We start from the raw sequence: 23,778 nt of genomic DNA, 5'->3' as shown, positions 1-23,778 counted from the left end.
TACTATAAAACAAAGTTATAAAAAAGTGCTTCGTGAACATGTGCGTTGTGGGCGTTGTTATGCCAGCGAGTCCTCGTCAAACGTCCGTGCCTCTGAAAAAGGCAATCTGGGTCAAGGCCAGCCCGCAGTCCGCCTGGCGCGATCAACTCGACGGCGTGAACACGCGCGGCGCCCCTCTGGCCCACGTGCATTGAGTCAGCTGCGCACGTGACAGCGAGCCGGCGTCCTCGTGTCTGGTGGTCTGACGCATGGCGCGGTGACCCCATTGGAGGAATCTGCCCGGACGACCAGCGGCGCTTCTGATTGGACATTTTGGTTGGACCCGGTGTAAATAAAAGAAGCCCTGCGGTGCGTCGCGATCGGCATTCCTATGAGAGAGGAGTCCCCATGTCGGAGAGCCGACATGTGTGTGAGTCAGCGGTCTTAGGCGAAAAGTTGACCTATGTATTAGAGAGGAGAGCTCGGCTCTCCGAGTCTCTGTCGGCCCCAGTGCCGAAATTGTAACGCCTCTGTATATATGCTGTACATAAACCTTGTTTAACTCACCGTCGTCTCGTCCGCTCGTCTTATCAGCTCTGCGCAGAAGCAGTCGCGAGGTGATAAACTTACGCTACCAAACGGCTGGTGACCTTCCCGGCGGAGTTGAAAGCAGTGGCGCCTTCGGGGCCGTGTTGGCGTACCCGTCTTTCGAAACAGTGGTGGCTTCGGTGGGATCGGTCCGTCGTTCGCAACAGCGTGCACATGTCCTCACCTTTTTTGAAACTTAATTCAGTCATATTGCAAAGATGCAAAAAAAAACAAAAAACTGCTGCTCACGAACGATAGCTAAATATTTGGTGGACTGTACGCACAAACGTCCATACATAAAGCGTGGTGAAACGCCACCGGAGAAACTGAGTGTCCTTTATGCATTCTTCTTCACTCGACTTGAACGTTAAAGCTCATCTATCTTCTTTTTCTTCGAAGTCATGTGTTGAACCTCCCCCGCGACCCCCTCCATAAGGTTTCTGTTCCTCACCTGGTTATGCATCTTGTCAAGGTGCCGGGCTGCTGACCAGAAGTGTCACGGGTTCGATCCCGGCCGTGGTGGTCACATTGTGGTGGAAGCAAATTGATTGGGGCCCGCGTGCTGTGACGTGATGTCCATGCACGTGAAAGAACACCGGACTGCCAAGTTTTTTTTTTGAACCTTCTCGACTATGGCGTCTGTAGCAATCATAGCTTCGTTTTGGGACGTGAAACCCCGCATATTGTTATTATCATCACCTGATTATGCACTACGTTGGCGATCGGCCCACCCTTGATCAAACAATGATGCCCTGTTATGACTGTTTTGAGAGGATAAGTGCGAACAAGATGGAGCACAAGAGTGCAAGGAAACAGTGCAAGTGCTGTAGTGTTTCCTTCTGTTATTGTGCTCTCTCTTGTTCAGGCTGATTTTTTACGTGATGACAGTTTTAAGAAAATAAGTGCAAACAAGATGCAGCACAATAATAGAAGTAACAGTACGATCACTGTAGTGTCGCCTTCCACTATCGCGCTGCCTTGTTCACGCTGATTTTTTTTTTACAACATGCATCATTTTCAACTCTCCCAACTCTCTACTAAATATAGATGTGATGACGTTTGGCTTCGCCCATGAAGTTTGATGATGAATATTTCGTGCAACTTTTTAAGATTTCTAAACGATAGGTATGCCAGAAATTGACACGCACCACAACTTGGTAATGCAAACACCTACTTTCTAAAAGTAATTAGAGTAAATATAAACTTTTGTTAATTAGTCCAAACAGTGTCATGTCAACCGCAGTGAGGTATTTCCTCTTTGATAAAGAGTTAATTTGCGAGATAGACAGGAGCCTTACTGTCATACAATTTTGGTAGGAAATTCGTGCTGTTGAAAAAAGGAACAAGAAACGCCATAGCCATGGAGTGAATGATGATACGTGGGGCGAAGCGTCCATCCGACCATCGGCTGTCTGCTGTCGGTCCGTCTGTCTATTCCTTGGTCCGTCTGTCTGTCTGTCTGTCTGTCTGTCTGTCTGTCTGTCTGTCTATCTATCTATCTATCTATCTATCTATCTATCTATCTATCTATCTATCTATCTATCTATCTATCTATCTATCTATCTATCTATCTATCTATCTATCTATCTATCTATCTATCTATCTATCTATCTATCTATCTATCTATCTATCTATCTATCTATCTGTCTGTCTGTCTGTCTGTCTGTCTGTCTGTCTGTCTGTCTGTCTGTCTGTCTGTCTGTCCACCCGCCCGCCCGCCCGCCCGTTTGCCCGTCCGTCCGTCTGTCCGTCTGTCTGTCTGTCGGTCTGTTGAGTGAGTCATACAACAAAGCGGTCATGTACCACGAGAGATATGCAAGAGATGGACAGACCCACGGCTTTAGGGGCTTCGCCCCTAAAAGAGACTGCCGTGCGCATAATTAGAAGCCACAAAGAAAAAAATTATAGACCATCTTCCCGAAGGTAACCATGATAATATGCGGAGCAGCAGTGGCGTGCACGGCGTTTACTTGTCTGAAACAGGCGTCGACGGGGGTGCTGGAAGAACGGTTTGAAGCGAAGTTCGGTGTAGTATTTACTCGAGTAAACGTTTCATTGAAACGCAAAGGCACGGGAGGTGGGTTGGGTTTCGTGTAAGTCTCAGCACAGATAACCGAGCCGAAAAAATGTTTCCAATCGACGTGTGGTCGACCATTGCGGGTGGTGGAGAGGATGAAGTGATAGAGGAGTGTTTTGTGAGTGGACGGAGGAGCAACACCCCCAAGGTATGTTGGGAGGAGCCGGCAGCTGCTACAGGTATGGCAGAGAGTGACTTCAACGCGCAGCTGCGACTTGACCTACTTGGCATCGTTCCAACAACTGTGGTGGCGGAAACGCAGTGTGTCGCGTTGGCACGGAGACACGGACGGATAGCGTTACACAGACTAGTCAAAGAGTTGCTTTGCATCTAAAACAAAACAGGATTGAAAATATTTCGAAGTGTACCACCGGGATTCGAACCAGTGACCTCTATCTCTACAGACTGTTATATGCTGTCAGCTCTGCCACATGCCAACGGTCTCTGTGAAACTAACGACGAGAATTTGGCACTGCCGGTACGCTGGTCTCAGAAACGCTTCGACGTGTTCAATACCATTCGCGTGATGAAGTGAGGGCGTGCTTTGAAATCGCGCTCCAATTTTTTGTTTTATCTACTCTAGCGACGAGCACTAATAAGTGGCACATTTCTGTACCCATGGGCAATGTGCAACGTCCGGCAAGCAATGCTTTGAACGCTATACGCCGCAGGAGACGCAGAAGCGTCAATACACACGCCGCATTTATACGTGTACTGCAATAATTGCTCTAGTACTCAACGTAGGAGTGTTCAACAAAGAGAGCGCTGGCATAGGGCGTGAGAGGGGGGCGCTGCGAGCGCTCGATGGTGACGGACGCACTCCACATCGTCTCCGTAGATTTTCTGCTATTTCTGCGGACATCCACCTTGGTACCCCAGAAACTTGGATTTATCGTCACCGCCAAGTTCTCCGCTTCGCCTAGACGACACCTTCGTCCAGGTGGGTCCAGTTTTGACAACTTGAGGGACGTCCTTCACTCCCGGCTACAACGCCGCCTCGCTAAGGGCTCTCAGCCCGGCGATGGCGGCCGCTAACGTGGTTATGGGCTATGATCCTACCTCAAGCCAAATGCTGTCCATGGAGCTTTCATCCTCCGAAAACACTATGCCATCATAAGAGGAATACCTCGACGACATGGTGAAACTGTGGCAACGCAAGCAAGCGAAATCGAAGTCTGCGTCTCAACAACAACGAGACGCCACGGCGGGCCACCATTCCCCAGCCTTGCAAGGAACGCCGGCGCGCCATCCCTCCGGCGGTGTGCCTACCTCTGCTCCGTCCTCGCATCCAGCGAAGCAACGCAAGTGGCGTCCGCGTCAGACTCCTCGCCTCTCTCGCGACGACTACATCGTAGTGCTGAAACCTCGCGTTCCCTGAGAGCTACGCACATTTGTCCCGGCCGATCGCGCGGGCGACGCCATCCGCAGCTACCTCGGCGACCGGACTACCACGCAAATTCAAGTGTGGCCAATCTGGGAACAGAACATCTTGGTCTGTAGCACCACCATTTTGCCTATGGCACAGCGACACCTCGGGGACTTCCAGCTGCAAGTGGGGGATCAGCAGCTGCCCGTTCGAGGCCACGCCAAGGCACCAGGGGATACATGCAAGGGCGTCATCAATGTAAACCCTGCTGAAAGCCCGGAAAAGATAAAGTCAGAACTGCATTGGCCTCGAGGTGCTATCCTCGCGGTCCGCAAACTCGGAGATTCCGCGGCAGCGGTGGTGACTTTCGAGGGCACGAAGTTACCCCGCTTCCTCTTCTACCACTGCGTGGCACGTATATCCGCGCCTATAAGAAAACGGTCCCTGTATGCACCAAGTGCGGTACCATCGGTCATCGACCACCTCAGTGCCCTCACGCCGCTCCAACCCAGTGTGCCAAATGTGGAACCCCCGCACCTGCAGGTCTAGATGCCCACGACTGCCACCCCAAGTGCCTCCTCTGCCATGGCGCCCATGAGACTGGGACCAGTGGCTGCACGGCAAAATACCGAAAATATCGGAAACGCAAGCAGCCCTCAACATCTCCTCGAGGGACCACCTCATGTTCGTCACAGCCAGACAGCAGCACAAACCTGCATCATTCGGCTCCACCACTCCACGCCGACTCTCAAGCATTCCCACCGCTCGAAGCACCAGCGGCGGTACCTCAGGTGAGCAGTTGGGCAGGGAAAGCTGCTTCTAAGCCTCTCTCACCCCCTTCTGTCGATCCTCCTTCTCCCGAACTTGCGGCCCTTCGCCAGCAAGTTGCGGCACTTCAAAAGCAAAATTCTCTTTTAACTAAACAACTCGAACTCTTAAATAAGCGACTTCAACCCCAACAACAGTGTACTGCAAAGCCATCCGGTATTGCCTCCTCTGTCCAGGCGGCTACGCCAGCTATGTCCAAGCTTAGTCCTCGCGCTAAGTCCACTCCCATTAAACCGCCGGTTCAAGCAGCCATGTGTACTCCAGCACTCGGAACCGGTGCTACATCTACTCCAGAAGCTCTTGAGGCTCCTGGGGCACCTCAGGTTCTCTTGCCCGCTAACCAAACTCTCCCTAGCGAAGAGCACACCCCGCGCGTAGAGGAACGCCTCACGCGCGTCGAAGCTTCGATTAATCACCTCCTCACCAGCTTCTCGGTCCAACGCATAGTAGTAGAGGTTACCCAGGCTATTCAAGCCTGGGCAATCACCCAGTTTCAACCCAAGGCATCGCGTTCCCGCTCCTGCTCGGTGAGCAGTGAGGGTACAGCTCCACGGCGTCGTCGTAAGGTGGCTACCACCACCCCGTCGTCGGACAATCCGGCCTCCGTGCCCCTCTCTGCCTCTGAGGATTCCGAGCGGGACATGGAGGACCAAATATAAAACCTAGGACAGTCACGATGGCTACCAATCGTACGTCCCGTTCAAACATTGCGTCTAAATTCGAGATCATACAGTGGAACCCTGGAGGCTTCGGGAACAGGCGAAAGCTTTCACATCTTTCCCTTTTCCTCAGCTCACTTGGCTCTCAACCGGCCGTCTTGGCGCTCCAAGAATCTGGCCCTGCTCCATCTTTTTCTGGATACTGCTCCTATGTAGGCGGCACGACCACATGCCTCCTCGTGCATAAAGCTTACACGGCGATACAGATCGACCTCGGTCTGGATCTTCCTTACGACTACTGCATGATATCAGTGCTGTCTCAGCGGAGGGGCCAACCATCAATACATATCTTAAACGTGTACTGTCCCCCTCGCCTTGCGAGGGCTTCGTTTGCGCATCTCTTCCATCGGGCACTGCGTATAGCGGCCCGACAACCACTGGTGATTGTCGGGGACTTTAATGCCCCCAGCCCTCACTGGGGTTACCACTACGAGAAGGCCCGGGGCAGAGAGCTCAAGGAGCTCATTTCCTCGCTGAGCCTGACGCTTCTTACCGATCCGGCACAACCCACACGTTCCGGCAACTCGGTCACGCGAGACACATGCCCCGACCTCTCCCTCACCCGTCACATCCGCGATGCTACATGGGAAAATTTAGGCGAAAACCTAGGCAGCGATCACTTTTTACTCCGCATTTCGTTCACACCGCGGCAGAAAATGCACCAACACTGGGGCCAAGCCCGTCTCACCGATTGGACTCAGTTCAGAATGCAACCATTCCCCGCCGGCCTCTCCTCGACCGAATATGCAGCGTGGGCATCATACGCTCTTCATATGAAACAAGCGAACACTCGCACCCTTGCAACCTCTAATTTGACTCCTGCAATCGATCCACACCTCCTACATCTTTGGCACGCTCGCCGCGGGCTCATAAGGCGCTGGAAACGCAACAAACTTAATCGGAAACTTCGCGCTCGCATTGAGGCGCTCACTGCAGAGGCGGCCGCATACTCCGCACAACTTTCCGATGCTAACTGGGCAGACACCTGTTCGAAGGCTGCAAACCAGATGAGCTCTAAGAGTGCGTGGTGACTCTTTAGAAGCCTTCTCGATCCCTCCACCACCAGGGGAGAAACGCAACGCCAGCTCCACCATGTTCTGCATGCATTTCAGGGCACTACGGATGAACTCGCGCGAGAACTTTGTGACCGCTACATCTGCCGCACAATTGATCCCGCAGGCCCAGCATATACGTATTCCGGCGCCCCTAACACCGACCTCGACGCCCCATACACGCTTTCTGATTTACGATTTGCACTCACGAAAATGCGACGGGGCACGGCCCCTGGACGCGACGGAATCACAGTATCGCTCCTGGCAAATCTTCCCGACCAAGCACACCTCTCGCTACTCCAGCTTATAAATTCGATATGGGACGGTTCTCCGCTTCCAACGGAATGGACCACATCGGTCGTGACATTCATTCCCAAATCGGCAAAGTCGGTTAGTATTGAGGCACTGAGACCCATCTCACTCACGTCTTGCGCAGGCAAACTCATGGAAACCATGGTTCGCGAACGCCTTTCAGCCTACTTGGAGGCCAGGAGCACCTTTGCCGACACGATGTTTGGCTTTCGCCCGCATCTGTCGGCGCAGGACGTCCTGCTCCAGCTTCAACACGATATCATAGAGCCGACTACTATGCGCCATAACGATAAAGCCGTGCTCGCTCTCGATCTCCGCGGGGCGTTCGACAACGTCAAACACAGCACTATACTCACTAACCTGTCTACCACAAACTGCGGGCAGAAGACTTTCAACTACATTCGCGCCTTTCTATCACATCGCACCGCCTTCATTCGCCTTAATTCTACCGAACACGGCCCGTACTTATTAGGCACGCGGGGTACACCTCAAGGGGCAGTTCTGTCTCCTCTGCTTTTTAACCTGGCGATGATGAACCTCCCCTCTCTTCTAAGCGAGGTCGAGGGAATACAACACGCACTATATGCGGACGATATCACAATCTGGACCAACACCGGCTCCTTAGCGCAAATCGAAGAACGCCTGCAAAAGGCTGCCCTTCTGGTGGACACCTACGCTGATTCATGCGGCCTGGAGTGCTCTCCAGCTAAATCGGCTCTTCCTTCAGTCTGTCCGCTACCGCCGCCTCAAATTTTTCTTCCGTCCGGGCCCGTCCCGTCAGTGCAAAATATTCGGGTTCTTGGCCTTCACCTCACTTCGTCCATGGATCCAAAGGGCACAATAGGAGGCCTCAGACGCACCAGCGAACAGGAGAGCCGCATGATACGGCAAGTTTCTACTAAGCGCGGCAGCCTCCGCGGGTCTCAGTCCCTCCGATTGGCCTACGCGTTTGTGACAAGTCGCGTCCTCTACGCCTTGCCTTACCTTCGCCTGCGTCGTCGACACGAGCACCAGCTGGACGTCCTTCTTTGTTCAGTATACAAACGTGCTCTGGACCTACCTATTGCAACTTCCAACAGCCGATTCACGGCTCTGGGGGTACACAACACCTTTGCAGAGATGCGCGAAGCTCATCGCGTTAACCAAATCAATCGACCGTCGCAGACGCCTTCAGGGCGCCGTCTTCTACACAGACTTGGCCTTAACCCGATATCTGACCAAGACCCTCTGCAGCCGGTACCAGAGCTCTGGCGTCAAAAGCTATGGGTGGAACCTCTACCCCGTAATATGAACCCTGACCTCCATTTTGGCCGTAGACTAGCACGCGCCGCGGCCCTTCATACGCGACACTCCGATCGTCCTGGTGTTTTCTACGTGGACGTCTCGGGTCCCTCCCCCTCGGGTCACTTCACGGCTGCCGTGATTACAGAGGGCAAACACGTAGATGGCCTCTCCTTTCGAGCAGACACAGTAACGCACGCTGAAGAGGTTGCCATAGCTTTGGCCGCCTCTCACCCTGCCTCACGCACCATCCTGACGGACTCGCGCTCGGCCTGTTCTCAGTACCTTCAGGGTTCCATTGCTCCGCTGGCGGCTAGCCTACTACAGGCAGCCTCTTGGCGCTTTAACCTTCATCCCATTCGTATAGTGTGGACCCCAGGCCACTCGGGCCTGCCCGGCAACGAGGCGGCAAATGCCGCTGCCCGCGCTTCTCATGTCCGGGCCGTTGCCCCTCCATGTCCCGAGACGGAATCTGGCAATACCAACCTGACGCGCTTTCGCGAAATTTTGGCTTATTTCCGGGCTTCGCGCCGCCTCTACCCGGACCCCGCACGCGGTTTGGAGAAAGCGGACGAACGACTGCTACGCCGCCTGCAGACGAACACCTTTATAAGTCCGGCGGTCGCCAGGCACTTTTTGCCGGAAATCAATGGCACCTGCTCGACCTGTCATGTGCTCGCCGACACATATCACGTCGTAGCATCGTGCCCAGTTAATCCCGTCCATTTCTCATCCCCTTTTCCTATCCCAACTAGAGAGGCTTGGGAGGAGCACCTGCTCGGCTGCTCTACCTTGGCTGCACAACGCTCCTTGGTGGAGCGCGCACGGGCAGCTTCCAGCTCCACTGGCATCCCGGAATAGGGTCTTGCCACTCTAGCACGCCGATGGGCCACGTCGGCACTCTCTAGTAAACTTTTTCTGAAATAAATGTTTTTTACCACCACCACCACCACGCTGGCATAGTCGACATTTTCAGCACGCTGATGAAACATTAAACAACAGAAGAGACAATTTGCGTTCGTCATATTTATACCAGTGCGTTCTTCTCCAGTGTCCTCCTTTGTGTTTGAGCAGGGGGTGTAAGTGTCGAACTGCGATAGTTGATAGCTCGAACTCCTCTCATGGGCGTTCTTTTCGAGCGTTCTTCTTTTTGTTTGAACTGGTGGGTACGACTGTTGAGGTGTGACAGTTGATAGCTCTCACTCGTCCAGTGTACGTTCTTTTCGAGTGTCCTCATTTGTGTTTCAACAGTGGAGAGTGAGTGCCGACCTGTGGCAGTTGATAGCCCGCACTCAACCTATGAGTGTTCTTTCCAAGCATCCTTGTTTGTGTTTCAACAACTTGCAACTTGCCATGAGTGTCGAGTTGTGCCAGTTGATAGCTCGCACTCGTCCTGTGTGTGCTCTTTCCGAGCGTTCTTTGTGTTAGAACAGCAGGGTGCGAGTGTCGAGCTGTCACACAGTTTATAGCTCGCAGTCGTCCCGTGTGCGTTCTTTCCGAGCGTCCTTATTTGTGTTTGATCAACGGCGTGCGGGTGTCGAGCTTTGAGATTAGATAGCTCGAACTCGTCCTGTGTGCACTCTTTCCGAGCGCCCTTCTTTGTGTTTGAACAGCTGTATGCGACTGTCGAGATGTGACAGTTGATGTGCGTTCTTTTAGTGCATCCTTTGCGCTTGAGTGACGCTCCGCAATATGGAGTTGTTTCCCGTTCATTGTGTGACATTCTAATTTGTTACTATCGGTTTCATGGATTCATCATTGCGGAGAAACTGATTTCTTTCGGATAATGTTGCGATATCAGAACTATAGTAATGCGTTGTTATATACTGTACAACTCTCGAGAGGCTTCGTTGGATGTAGTGGCAGTAAAACAAAAGTCCTCTCGAGCACGAGGTGTTAAGCCTACATTCAAGATTTTACACGTAAGGAGGATTTAGACATTGCTAAAGTTTCATGCCAATGTCACGGTGGTTGCGAGATCCTGCCGCTTAGCCATTCCCCACGCTGTTGAGAAATCAGAAGGTGTAAAGAAATGCCGTGCTGCCAAAAAATAAAGTTCTGAGGATAAATGCAACCAACAATAAATCTCTGCACTTGCGCGTCGCTAAGATCATTCCATGAAGATCAAATAAGCCTCTTTGAACAACTCATGATAAAAATTTTGCGTAAGGTGAGACAATTTTCACAATAAATTTGAGTGCTCATCCTTCTTGTTTTCTTTTTTCACTCTCTCTCTCTATCTCTATCTTTTGCTTTAGTGGCGTAATCGCCGTTAGTTCGTGGTGTGCATGCGATGATTGCAGCGTTTCTGTCAGCGGCGTGCTTTGTTGTGTTTCGCTTCTGGCTGGAGGTGCGACGCAACGATGCATGAGCCTTCTGACCGAGAGAACGTGATAGAAAAGTACCTCCAAGGGTTACTTCGACATGAGGATGGCTACTCCCACGGCTGCCTTAAGTCAGACGATTCTGTGTGGACATAAAGAGACATGCACGTGTAGTGATGAGAACTTGAGACACCTCTTGTCCTATTGTATGAGACCTGCACAAATGCACGAATGGCTTCTTAATGTGCCGCTACGCCCTTTGATTTAGCATCCAAAAACGCAGAAGTAACTTCAACCAAGGACTTCACTATAATATACGACAAAAAGCTCGGCGGGTACACATCATCATCTTATATACGGAATACAACATAAGGCACGTTCTCTGCTCCAAATGCCTAGTTTAAACTTCTAGTAGGACGACCGATATCACACACGGCCATGTCGCAACATGGAGTGCAACATGCAAATGCACAAATGATGTTTCGCGTCACGCACAATTTTTTTTCAATGTTCAAAGAAAATAAATTCACGGATTCGTACAAAACAAACAACAAAACGCAGCTATTCCGAGAATTCAAAGCATTTATGTCAAGAGCACCAGGGCAGTTCTTTTTTTCTTTAATGTCACGATTAGCTTGCATGCGCGCATCTAATTAAGACTGAAACTTAAAAATAAAAGTTAAATTTTAATTACGTTTATCGGAATTTTTGAAGTTCGGATCATGTTCGGATAAACAGACTACGCTCCACTCAAATCGACACAAATTGGTGCCGCGAAAACTGTGAACCAGTAACCCGCACAATGATAACACGATCTTCAAAAACGCAAGTTCATCTTTGCAGCTCAAACCCTAACTGTCTGGTTGAAATTACTACTGCATTTCTTAAAATGTTAAACCAAGGCGCGTTGCGACGCATTAAGAAATAATCGATACATCCTTACATTTAGACGACTTGGTCAGTTCTCTTATTGTCCGAACAGCACACCTCTAGTTGACGGCAGCCAGAGACCTCTCATTAAGTTCATTGTCTGACTTCCGGTAGCCGTGGGAGTAGCCGTCTTTACGACAATGCATGCTGTGAACCGCCGACATAGTTGACACTTCCTCTTCGGTTCCGTTTTTCCTTACTAACCATACTGCTACAGGGTATTACTACAGGGTGTTCAACCATATTGTATATACACATCCGAAATCGAAAATAAATATGAAAGGCGGAGGCAGATATCAACTCCCCTCCCCTGTCCCAGACTACGTGCCTGCCGCGGTATCTCCGAAGTGTCTCTCCACGGTACGGTTTTATATGCGCAAGAGTATACAACGCACTGGGCTGATTTCACGAATTTCTTGATTTAGCGGACTAACACGAGGGTGGTCATCACTTTGTTTAATGCAGTTTCAACTGTAATACATGCAAATGACTGCAGCTTTACGTGTCACAATCCTAAAACTTTTTTAGGCAGCCTCGTGATGTTTTTTTTAAAGGTTGCACGCAGAAAAGTTCTTTACAACACTTGGCGCAGTGCATACTGAACAACAACCATTATTTAGTGACTCTCTCCTGCGTCTGTTGTCCAAAGCTTTTTGTACTTACACTATGAAGTGTCTCAGTGGTATAGAAGCTCCAGAAAGAAGCTGGATTTGGAGCTCTGCATAAGTCGTAGCATAACATTCTGAACCAAACTTTTTAAGCCTGATCGGGGATTTTCGAGATGCTGCCATGTATGCGCTAAAAAAAAAAAACCTCAGTCGATACCAAGGACGTATACAAAAAAGTTTTTTTTTAAACCTTCTTGGTCGATCCTGACAGCTAAGCTTTTCCCGCCTTCGGCGATGTCCGTAGGGAGCTCATATGAACAGCGTGCTTACTCAGAAGCATGCAGTCTTGTTTGCTTAAAGGCTTTATGGGACGGCGCTGCAACCCGAGTCTTAGGAACGAATCGCTGTGTAAAACCTTATATACTGAGAACTTAGTAAGTATGGTGGTCACCAACCAACCTACTGAAATATCAAGTATTGTTATGACGATATTTATCCGGCTTATATCGCTACTGACCTACCTGCGTTGTTTTTTTTCTTCCTTTTTGAAAACAGCGGAGTGGTTTTGGGAATAAGGGTAACCTCAACAGTATTCGCTGATTCCTACATATTGTTCCACTATACAAACATGTCAGTGTACTGCACCACCGACTTGAATACCGATTTTGTTGCTCAGTTTGTTGGTGGTGGTGCTGTTATTACTGCTCTGGATGTTGTCAGCTGCATTATGTTTATGGCAAAGGAGATATGCAGTGAAAACCACTAACGTCATCTAGCTATATTATTCCAGAGGACTTATACACATAAAGCCATCTATTGAGCAAATCATAAACTAGAGATGTCTACATACTACACACAGAGGAGGAAATGACCCATGGCCTAAGGAGCTTCGCCCATAAAACGCTCAACTACCTCTGCGAAGGCACGTTTCACTGTCGTGGTTTTTGTTTATAAACGAGGTATCAACCTCATTTTTAGGGACGAAGCTCATAACGCCGTGGGTTTGTCCATGCATGTCTGTGACCGGTTCGTAATCACCAGTCGTAATGACTCACTCAGCAGGTGGCGCAAGTGTGAGTGACAGTCAGACAGTCATACGGATGGACAGAAAGACGCATGGACGGACGCACAAATGGACGAACGGACGGAAGGAAGCACGGACGGACGGACACTTCACCGCACTCATCAATCTTCGCTCCGTGGATATCGTTTGATGTTAATATGATGGCAAATATATGAACCGTCTCGGCTGGTTTTTGCCACCGCCACCGCCGTCAATCACCGCATATGTATAAAAAAAGCCGCCCGCGTTCTGCGTCCAGCTCATCACGATGAGCAGACACGCGCTTATTTTCCAAGCGTAATTTGTCTCGCGAATGGGGGGGAGGGAGGGGAGAGTTATAAAGCTTGTGTGCGCGCGCTTATTCTTCGATGGGGAAAATCGTGAAATCGTGTGCCTTCGGCTTTCACCGGAACTATTTCGCAAGTTCGCGAGATCACAAAGGTTACTTCGATCGCTGAACAGGCCCCCTTTGCTATTGGATTGGATAAACTTTTATTTGGTCCTCCAAAACACAGATCACTGTGTTGCGGGCAGCTCCCACGTGGGGACTGAGATGCCAAGCTCCTCAGCCGCCTCGCGGGCTTGCCCAGAGCTGATCTGCCAAGGACGAGCTGCGGATTGCCGCTTCCCATCCGGCAGAGGTGATGTTCGATAGGAAGGAAGGAAAATAGGGGGAAAAGAACGGCAGGGATGTTAACCAGCCTATGGGCAGCCGGTTTGCTACCCTGCGCATAGGAGAGCGATGGAGGAGTTGAAAGAAAGAGCAGAGAGGGAAGAGAGAAACGCAGCACATTCGGCAGCACACGCGCGCACACTCAGTCATAGTCCAGTCTTGTCTTTCGCGGTGTGTGACATTGCTGTTACAGCCACTTGTTCAAGTCTGTGTCGCGTAGGAATTTCAACAGAGCTTTCGTCGCCTTCTGTTGCAGTGTCTTCTCTCGGGCACTTGACAGAATAGTGTCCACAGACATTTGGCTGTTGTCGATGCGCGCAAAAGCAGACGCCAGTGACTGTCTCTGGATTTCATACAATGGACAGTCACACAGGATGTGGTGTAGCGTCTCTTCACAATGACAGGCATCGCAGAGAGCGTTGTCGGCCATTCCTATGACAAAGGCATAAGATTTTGTAAATGCCACTCCTAGCCATAGGTGATGAAGAAGGGTGGCTTCTCTTCGGTCGAGTCCAGTGGGCATGCGGAGAGCCATTAAAGAGGACAGGTGGTGTTGACAATTCGTATCGATGCTTGGTGGGCCCCATAGTGAAAACGTGATTTCACGCGCAAGTCGTCGAAGATTACTGGCAGCATCGGTCCGCGAAAATGGTATGGCTTCTTCTCGTGTTCCTTCAAGGGCTTCCCGCGCGGCAGTATCGGCATGTTCGTTCACTATGAAGCCGCAGTGACTTGGCAGCCATTGAAGCGTCACAGGATGCCCTTTCTCGTGTGAAGTGTGGAGGAGGCATCGAATTTCGAAAACAAGCTGTTCGTATGGCCTGCGATGCAGTGCTGAGAGCACAGATTGTAGGGCAGCCCTTGAGTCGCTGAAAATTGACCATTGTTGCGGTGGTTCCCGATTGACCACACAAAGTGCAGCGCGCAAAGCAGCTAGTTCCACTGCTGTCGATGCCGTGGAGTGGTCAGTCCTAAAGCTGATGGTAACACCTCTTGCTGGGACAACTACTGCCCCTGACGAACACTGGCGGTTTGTGGTTCGTGGAACCATCGGTGTATACATGTATGCTGCCTGAATATTTCTCGTGCAAAAGAAGAAGAGACAGTTGTTTCAGCACGGGTGACAGAAGCTCAGAATTCCTCCGGATCCCTGGTACAGTAAGATGCACTGTGGGTCGAATAAGACACCAAGGGGGTATGGATGGTTTTGATGCAGGAGTGAAGCCCGAGGGAAGTTTATCGTTGTATTTCACAATCATTTTGGCGAACGAAGCTTGGCCCCTCTCTGAAGGCAACAGTGCAAGGTGATGACAGGGAGTACGTGCGAAGTGTCTGATGTGCGTTCTCGGGACTTCTACAACAATGTCGAGTTTGTATCGGATAGTCACCAGCAATTGCAATTGTTGCTTCGGTTGACGTACATCTGGGCAGACTGAGGCACACTCTCAGCGCTTGGGCTTGTAATGCTTGTAGAACACGAACATTGGTCTTGCGGGTATTGCTAAGCACGGGCAAGCTATATCTGAGGAAACCGAGAAACAGGGCTCTGTAAAGCTCCACCATTGCGTCTACTGACATCCCCCACGTCTTTCCTGCCAGGAATTTGAACAGTTGGTAAATAGCGTTCAGGTGCTTCTTCATATAGGTCACATGCGTACTCCAACAAAGGTCCCTATCAATAATGATGCCCAGAAACCGGTGGGTTTTGGCGTAAGAAATCGGTCGCCCACAGATTGAGATGACATAAGGGGTCATTGCTTTGCGAGTGAAGGCCATCAGCGCGCATTTTTCTGGGGATATGCTGCTGAGACCTTGTTTTAACAGGTAGTTGGCAATCATAGTTGCCGCTTTTTGAAGCCGGGAACGTATCTGAGGACGTGTGACTGCCGAAGTTCAGACACAGATGTCGTCTGCGTATATTGAGATTTTAATGGTGCTTGGCAAATATTCAGCAAGGCCAATTAGTGCAAGATTGAATAGCGTCGGGCTAAGAACTCCGCCTTGACGAACACCCCTGGAAGTATAGCGTCGCGTAGTTGGGTCATCTTCTGTTAACACAAAGAATGATCTTGCAGCCAGGTAACTCGACATCCACCGAAAGACTCGACCACCAAGACCAACAACCGCAAGAGCACCCAAAACGGCTTTATGTAGTACATTATCATAAGCGCCTTTCACATCTAGAAAAAAAGCTGCACATAGTCGCTTACGGGATCTTTCGTGCTGAACGTACGAAACTAGATCAACGACATTGTCAATAGAAGAGCAGTCGCGTCGGAAACCAGCCATTGAATTTGGATAAATCTTGTAGTATTCAAGATACCACTCCAGGCGGCCTAGTATCATCCGTTCCATTATCTTCCCTACGCAGCTGGCCAGTACTATTGGGCGGTATGAGGTCGAGTGGGGATTTGCCCTGTCTTAAGATGGGTAACAAGCGGCTTACTTTCCAGTCATCCGGAACATTGCCATCCTGCCACGAGATGTTGTAGAGGCTCAACAGTTCTCTCCTTGCACCTTCCTCAAGGTTGCACAAGGCTTGGTATGGAGTACCATCTGGGCCCGGAGAACTTGAACGCCTGCACAGAGCTAGTGCCACCTCGAACTCTTTTTTTTATTGATATGATATATAAGAAGATGAACACCTCGAACTCAAGGGAGGTCCATGTGTTAGTCACGGGAACGGGCGACGTCACCTCTCACTAGAGAATCTGGACGAGTGGCTTGGTTGGCGATCTGCGCAGAGAAATCTTCTGCGACATCGATGTCTTGCCTCCTTTGGTTGGCTTCGTTTAGTTGGCTTCCACGTGTTCTGCCATGACTGTCCTCTTTCTTGTGGTTCTCGAGTCCCCCACGTTTTCAGCCACAGGGACATGAACTGGCTGAGGCATTGGCTGTGAAGACTGCGCGCTGGTTAGCTTAGAGAGAAGAATTTTTATTTCCTTTAACTCAGCTGATAGCCTCTCATTCGATTTTGTAAGTCTCGCGTTTTCTTGCTCTCGCTGTGCAATTCTATCATGCTCTGGCAGCTTACCTGTCATCACCTCTGCCGCGCCGTTGTGCAATTGCTCTGCCCAGCTGCCTTTCGGTGTAACTGCAGGTGTCCTCCCCGGGTTGGAAGCCGTGATCTCTAACTGAACGCCAGGCAGCTAGCCATTCGGGTGCCGCCCAGGCTGATCCCGACCCTGATGGTGAACTTGAGAACTCGAGTGCCCCCGTGATTGGGAGCGGGCTTTTGGTCTAGAACCTCTTCTGGAACGCGACCTCCCCCTCGAGTGGGGCCGCCTTTCCTGTTCTTGTGTAGTCTGGATGCTCTGGGTCCCGTAGGCTTGAATAAGCTGCTTGTCATTGATGTCTGGACTCGATGTGATTGATGCGTCTCGGGCTTCTGTGGCTGCTCGCGATCTTTCCCAACGTCTGCGTCTGACGACGTATGGCACTAAGAACCTGTTCTTGCACTCCTTGTCTGCCGTGGGATGGTCACCGTCGCACAGCCTGCATCTTGGATTGCACTGGTGCAGGCTATCTGGGTTCTTGATCTCGCAGCCTCTGCAGATGGTTTCAGCTGGGTTCGGACAGACGTCAGACCGATGTCCCAGCTTTCCACAGACGTAACAAATATCGATGTTCTTGCGGTAAAAGGAGTGCTGCAAAAGTGAAGGTTTATATTTCACATATCTGGGCACCTTGTGTCCTTCGAACGCTGTGATGATTGTCCCAGTGTCCTTGATTCTCTTGGCCTGCAGCGCTAGCGGGTTGTTTGCGTTCACAATATTCGGGGTCAAAATGCCCTGAGTATCGCTTACGGGGATCCCGCGAATCACTCCTTTGCAAGTATCGTGGGGTGCCGTGGCGTACGCGCTAACCTCGAAAACTTTGCCTCCAATGTCAATTTGCTTGACCTTGGGGTATCTTGCAGCTCTCTCTTGGTCCGGAGTGCTTGCCACCATAATGTTCTGCTGCAAGTTGGAACAGATGATGTCCTGCATGGCCTCCTCCTCTTTGATGCTGGCCGTCAGTACTATCGCGTCTGCCACGGCTCCAGTGCCAATTCTCGAGATATTCAATCCTCCACGTGGTCATAGCACAATTTTGCTGAAGTCCTTGGGTAGTGGTGGCATGCGTCCAGCTCGCACAATTGTATGCTTGGTGTCATGCCTACTACGACTGGCTCGAGCATCTCCCGCAACGCCAGCCTTGGTCGAACCCTTGGCAGCAGGAATGCTAACCGTGGCTTGCTTATTCCTTGAGCGCCTCGTTTTGGCTTCCTTCCAACCAATGTCTTCCGCGCAATCCTCTGAAGAGATGTCCTCTCCATCTACTTGGTATTCCATTCTCAGTTGCAGGTTCTGGAACGCGCAGAGCGTTGAGTCACGTTGGCGTCGGGTCGGCGCATCGGCGACAATCGCCTCCTTGGTTGGGCTTAAATCACCCGGTGGCGTTGCCATGCAAAATTGTCCCAAAAATGATTTAAAAGTCCACTCACCAGCACAAAGGTGGTATCTGCTGATTTCTTGAGAACTTAGGCACACGATGGGACTGAAAACTTGGCGACAAATTCGTGGATACCACAGGAAAGCATTCTTGAAAGCAGGAGCCGATCTTCGCGCGTCCGCACTGGTCGGCACCTAGAGCGTCTCCTCCCCCTTTGCTAAAACAGCGCGCTTTTCATACATAGTGAAGTGTAACAACTTAGAAAATTGTTGGTTTGCACTCATCTGTACTTGTTATTACGTTTCGTGCGTCGTTTCTGTTTACACAGCTCGTTATGTGTCGAGCGGCAAACGTTGTTAGTTCGCTCTCGTTCTGTGAATGTTGTTTTCTTGCGTCATTTGTGCGTGAACAGCGCGCTGCACATTTCAATCAGGTCGCCGTCCTCAGTGTTACATTCTAAGTTGTTGCTATCACATTTATGGCTTCGCCCTTGCGGCAACAGTACTGGGACTTCTTTTTTTAAATGCGGAGTATTTCTTAGCGAACTTCGGCGACTTTGAGCGTATCTATCTATCTATCTATCTATCTATCTATCTATCTATCTATCTATCTATCTATCTATCTATCTATCTATCTATCTATCTATCTATCTATCTATCTATCTATCTATCTATCTATCTATCTATCTATCTATCTATCTATCTATCTATCTATCTATCTATCTAGCCGCCTACGACCTTTAGCTCTCCTGGCCATTTCGATCATGATATCGATATCAAACTCGGTATGGCCTAATATGAATGTGTGAAGAACAAAATGGCCTACTCATAACAAGAAAATCATGACATGTATGCCATGAATGCCATAATTTACATTTCATAGTCCTGGAGCTCTTTGCGGTGGTTTCGTTCACATGGCATGTTGCAAAACTGGTATGGTATGGCGTGATTGCATGGCGAACACAAGCGAGAGACCCTTACATGAAAATCATGACATACGTGCCATGTAACAACATGACTACATGTCACGCTCATGACGGGCTCGCAGCCGTTTCGCTAGCGTCCCATATACCGAATTTGGCATTTCATTACGTGAATGGATGAAGAAGGGACTAATGCAGACATAATAATCATTAGATGCGTGCCATGTAACAACGTGACTACATGCTACGCTCATGATGCGCTCGCGGCCGTTTCGCTAGCTTCACATGTACCAAACTCGGTATTAGGCGACGCGAACGGACGATATAGGTAAATGACACATCCAAACATGACAATCACGACATGCGTATCATGTAACAACATGACTACATGCCACACTGATGATGCACACGCAGCCGTTTCGCTAGCTTCACATATGCCAAATTAGGTATTACGTGACGCGAATGAATGACGACTTGTGCAATCATGATCATCATGAGATGCGGGTCATGTAAGAACATGACTACATGCCACAGTCAAGGCGCCAATACATTTTGACGTGACGCGGTGCGCGTGCTCGCCGGCGTTCATCTCGCCACGTGACGCCGGTGTTGCCACGCCAGGCACCGGTCCTGCCATATACTCGCAGGCGCGCACCGCTCTGCGTTGCTTTGACGCATGCGCGTTTCAGCGCGTCCGGCGTCCCTCCATAACGAAAAGAGGGAGGCGCAGTGTTGTCTCGTCAACGCATCGGCGCGAAACGCGGCATATCACATTTCGCGCCGGTTGCCTTCGGGTCGCGCTGACGAACGCTGGTCGCGCCTGGTGCATAGAGAAAGAAGAAGACAAGTGAGGACACTCCACAAAACCTGGCCTTAGGAAGTGCGTCACGACTACGTAACGAACTAGTGCTCTCACCAAACGCCAGAGGGCGCAAGCGCAAAAAAAACAGTTATAGTCAATGCAACAGAATTGTTTTCACAAAATAATAATTATACGCCCAAATTTGGTGTGTTATTTATACATAAAAACAATTTATTTAACACACCTTACGCGATTATTTTTCTTCAGCCGTACTGTCATAAACACCATCTACCCAGCGACAAGCCCATTCATGACTGACAGCGAGAAGCTTTCGTCGCTTTCGTCAACGTCGGCTGCGTCGGCGTTTTCGTGCGTGAGTATACAGGTGAGGCACGTTTTCAAGCGAAGCTTGTTGAATGACATGTTGTTGGTCTTGTTGGGTCATTTTATCAGAAAACGGTTACACCTGCGCGAATAAGACACCATGCAACAAACATAGAAAGATACACACACACACGTTGCGCTTCGTGTGTGCGAGTTTGTTTCTTACGTCGCGTCTCATTCACGCAGTTGTAACCTTTTTCTGAAGCTTGTAAGGACTGGGAGGATCGCTAAAAAGAAAGTTTGTGGCGCTATGCGGCGGCTAGACGGGAACATTGTGCAACGTATGCAGTATAGCAAAGGCGGCACGGCGTCAAGCCGAGGCGACGCGTGCTGCGTATGCCACAGACGCGAGCGTCTGTGCGCTGAGCATAGCTGGGCAGCTAGGTCATAGGCTCGGTGCAAAATATTGAGAAGTGTTCGCTGGGCCTCGCATGCTTCACGACGCGTTTCCCGAAGGCTTTGAACACGAATAATTCTTGGTGTGCCGGAGGCAAATCTGGACTAGCCAAGTGGCCATCATCTTCGTTTCTTCGCTAGCCTTGTGCCACTAGTGCAAGCTGCTCACAAATTTTTTTGACGTTTCCAATATAATTTTACCGCACAAATTTCAACTACGATTTTTCTTCCCAATGTGCTGCTGATACTGCGTATGTACGAAGGTGTTCTAAAGTTCCCAGGCCACGATACCATTGCATTACAAGGGATAGCGGCCTGGAAACTTCTGAAGATCTTTGTACGTGGTCTTGACGTATATCTTTGTAAGTCAGAGTTTTATGGGTCAGAGATGTATCACTGGTTTTGTATTATGCATCGATTAGCTAATCATTCAAAGGGGTTTGTTGGTACACTTATGACGTGCACATATCTTTTTCGTAATTTGACAGCGAAGCATCCACTTACTAACATTTTCAGACCGCGCTGATGCCATGCCGTCCGGCGGTCCAAGCTACAGCGGCTACTGCTGTGTATCGTGGTGCTTCAACAATGGCAGAACCCACAAGAAGCCTGGGACGAGTTTCTTCCGCATACCACGGGACGGCAGGTGTGTTAAAGCTTTTGTATGGTTTGCATGTGTTTAGGCGTACTGTTCGTACTTGCTCAGTGAGGGTAACAATAAAAAATCCCTATTCAAGCACTTCCCCTTTCAGCTGATAGTTCATTTCCAGTGCAGGATGAAAGCATGGATGCAGTATGCTGGACGCGATGATCTACTGAGTAAGCCGGCCAGCCTATTGTACGCAACGTACAGGGTTTGTAGCGACCATTTTACTGCTCAAAGTTTCATGGACCCTGGGCACACAAGGCTTACAAGAATGGCTGTTCCCAGTGTGCAACCAGCTGCACCATGTAAGTGATTGACTGAAACTCAAACATGTGCAATAGCAGCCACTTGTATTGAATCAGTGGCGACAGTTAACCGCGAAGATCTTTGTAGCCGATGGAGAAACCTCACTATAGAAGTAACACTTGGAAAGTCTTAAATTTTGTGAATTGTGGGCTATTACCTTCCTAACAGCAGCTTTACATTTCTGTCGTTTTTTGATGCTCTTGAACTGCGCAACTTGTTTTGAAAGACTTTAAAGGGCTATTTCACGTTATCTTCAAGCCTGAGTGCACGTGTACATATACCTTTTATCAGTGAAAGCTGGCACTGTTGATAATTCTAAAAATCACAAATTACTTGTTTCCTAGTTGGTGCCTTCTCTTTTCTTCCACGTTCGACCAAGTTATGCGTTTGAAAGAGCTGTTTGAGTTTCCCCATGCTACAAGCTTTGTAACTTGTACCAAATGCACATATATGCAGGTTCTCTGAGCGTCGCTTCAAATAGTGACTGTGACATGACTGCAGAAGCTGCACTGCAAGGTGCAGATGAGCTTCAGTTTGTTATTTTAAGCCTCTTACTGACACATTGTCGTAATTTTATTTCTTCAGGACCTGCGGTAGAGGCTTCAAAAAGCGGCTCCCACACATTGAAGTGCCCCGATGAGCAGGGTGCGTTCAGTGTCACGATTTCTTTTTTTTACCCAAATTGACTGTTGACCAAACCTCTGCAGGTGGCAGATCCCTTGTAGCTGGTGAAAAAATTTCTGCTGACTTCGTCTTGCCGGAGAAAACATTAACCAGTCGTTCAGCTGTCACAAAAGGAACTTGTGTGACCGGTAAGTTGTATGTTCACTTCAACACCAGAGTGGATTGATATACAGACTTCCGCAAGCCGTTCGCAAGATTGTTCCGACAGCACTGTCCCAGGCACTGAACAAGCTTCACAAGACCCTCCAGAAGACGTCTCCGCCAACAGCTCCACGCCTGAGTGCACTAGAGAAAATGGTGACTATGCTTTTATTGCAGCTGTTTTTAATGTGCTATTTTATGTTTAGGACATTCTGAGGAAACTATCCTCAAAAGGACACTACGTGTGCACTTACAAAATGTAAGGGTGGGTACTCAGTGATTTTCATTTTTTTTTGTGCATTGTCAACATTGTGAATGGTTTGTTTTTAGGTAGTGAAATCGAAAACTTTGCACCACAGAAAGTTGTGCACCTTGGGTCTGAAAGAGCGTGGAAAGTGCTCGTATGGGATTAGTTGTTCTTCGCTTTTACATACATTTTTTTGTTTATTGCAGTGCATTCCTGTGTGCCAGCGACAATGTCTCCATCAATGAAGTACAAGCAAACCATTAAACATCTGCAAGCCAAAGTAGCAGCACAGCGGACCGACCAGTATTTCACAATGCTCAAAGCATACCACGTCCCCAGCAAACTTTTTGAGAATCTCACTGTGCCATCAGAAGCAGCTTTTGCATACGTACAACAACTTGAATCTCACTTTCTTGCCATGATTGAGGCCACTGCACATCACCTGAAAGTGTGCGATGTTTTGTATCACCATCTGTCAAGTGTTGGCGATTTTCATTTCTGCTCTGCTGGGTGTTGCGCGAAGTTTCTGAAAATGTTTTGCCGGGTCCGTTTATGTTGGCATGTGCGTTTTGTGAACCGAAACTTAGATAGGGTTAGGTTCCAGTCTTCAATCTCAGGCATACAGCTTGACAAGTTCAAAGGTTAGCAATTAGCGGCGGGTTTACACTCAAGTATTCGAGTTGAGCCGAATCCTGCAATAGCTTTGTTATGTTATTACTTCGTTACAGCAGACTTCATTATGGTCTTATATGCTCATATTCAGTTCTACTGGACTAACCACTCCTTCGTTGCATACATTGTTTAGGTTACCCGCTATGAGGAGTAGGGACACTGTGTATTCGCTCGAAGTGATTTGCATAACCTTAAAAAGAATGTTGGGTATCGTGTCTGTATTTTTGTAGCAAATGCGGGCGAACTGTACACTTTACTGTGGGTCGCTTGGTCACTGTGTATGCTTTATCTCTCCAGCTCAAGTAATATATCGATAACAAAACCGCTTGTTGAAATGTCTTCGA

General features: G+C 49.4%; 1 long non-coding RNA gene across 1 annotated transcript; it reads left to right on the top strand.

The window, feature by feature from the left end:
* The first annotated feature begins 21,029 nt into the window (after nt 1-21,029).
* LOC142817321 (uncharacterized) lies at nt 21,030-22,386 on the top strand. Its single transcript, XR_012895173.1, has 3 exons — nt 21,030-21,689; nt 22,147-22,206; nt 22,276-22,386. It is a non-coding gene; the product is annotated as an uncharacterized LOC142817321 (long non-coding RNA).
* The last annotated feature ends 1,392 nt before the right edge of the window (nt 22,387-23,778 follow it).

The sequence above is a fragment of the Rhipicephalus microplus genome, chromosome 5, assembly GCF_043290135.1.
Source record: "Rhipicephalus microplus isolate Deutch F79 chromosome 5, USDA_Rmic, whole genome shotgun sequence".
Lineage (NCBI taxonomy): Eukaryota > Metazoa > Arthropoda > Arachnida > Ixodida > Ixodidae > Rhipicephalus > Rhipicephalus microplus.
This window is presented reverse-complemented; position numbering and strand designations above follow the sequence as displayed.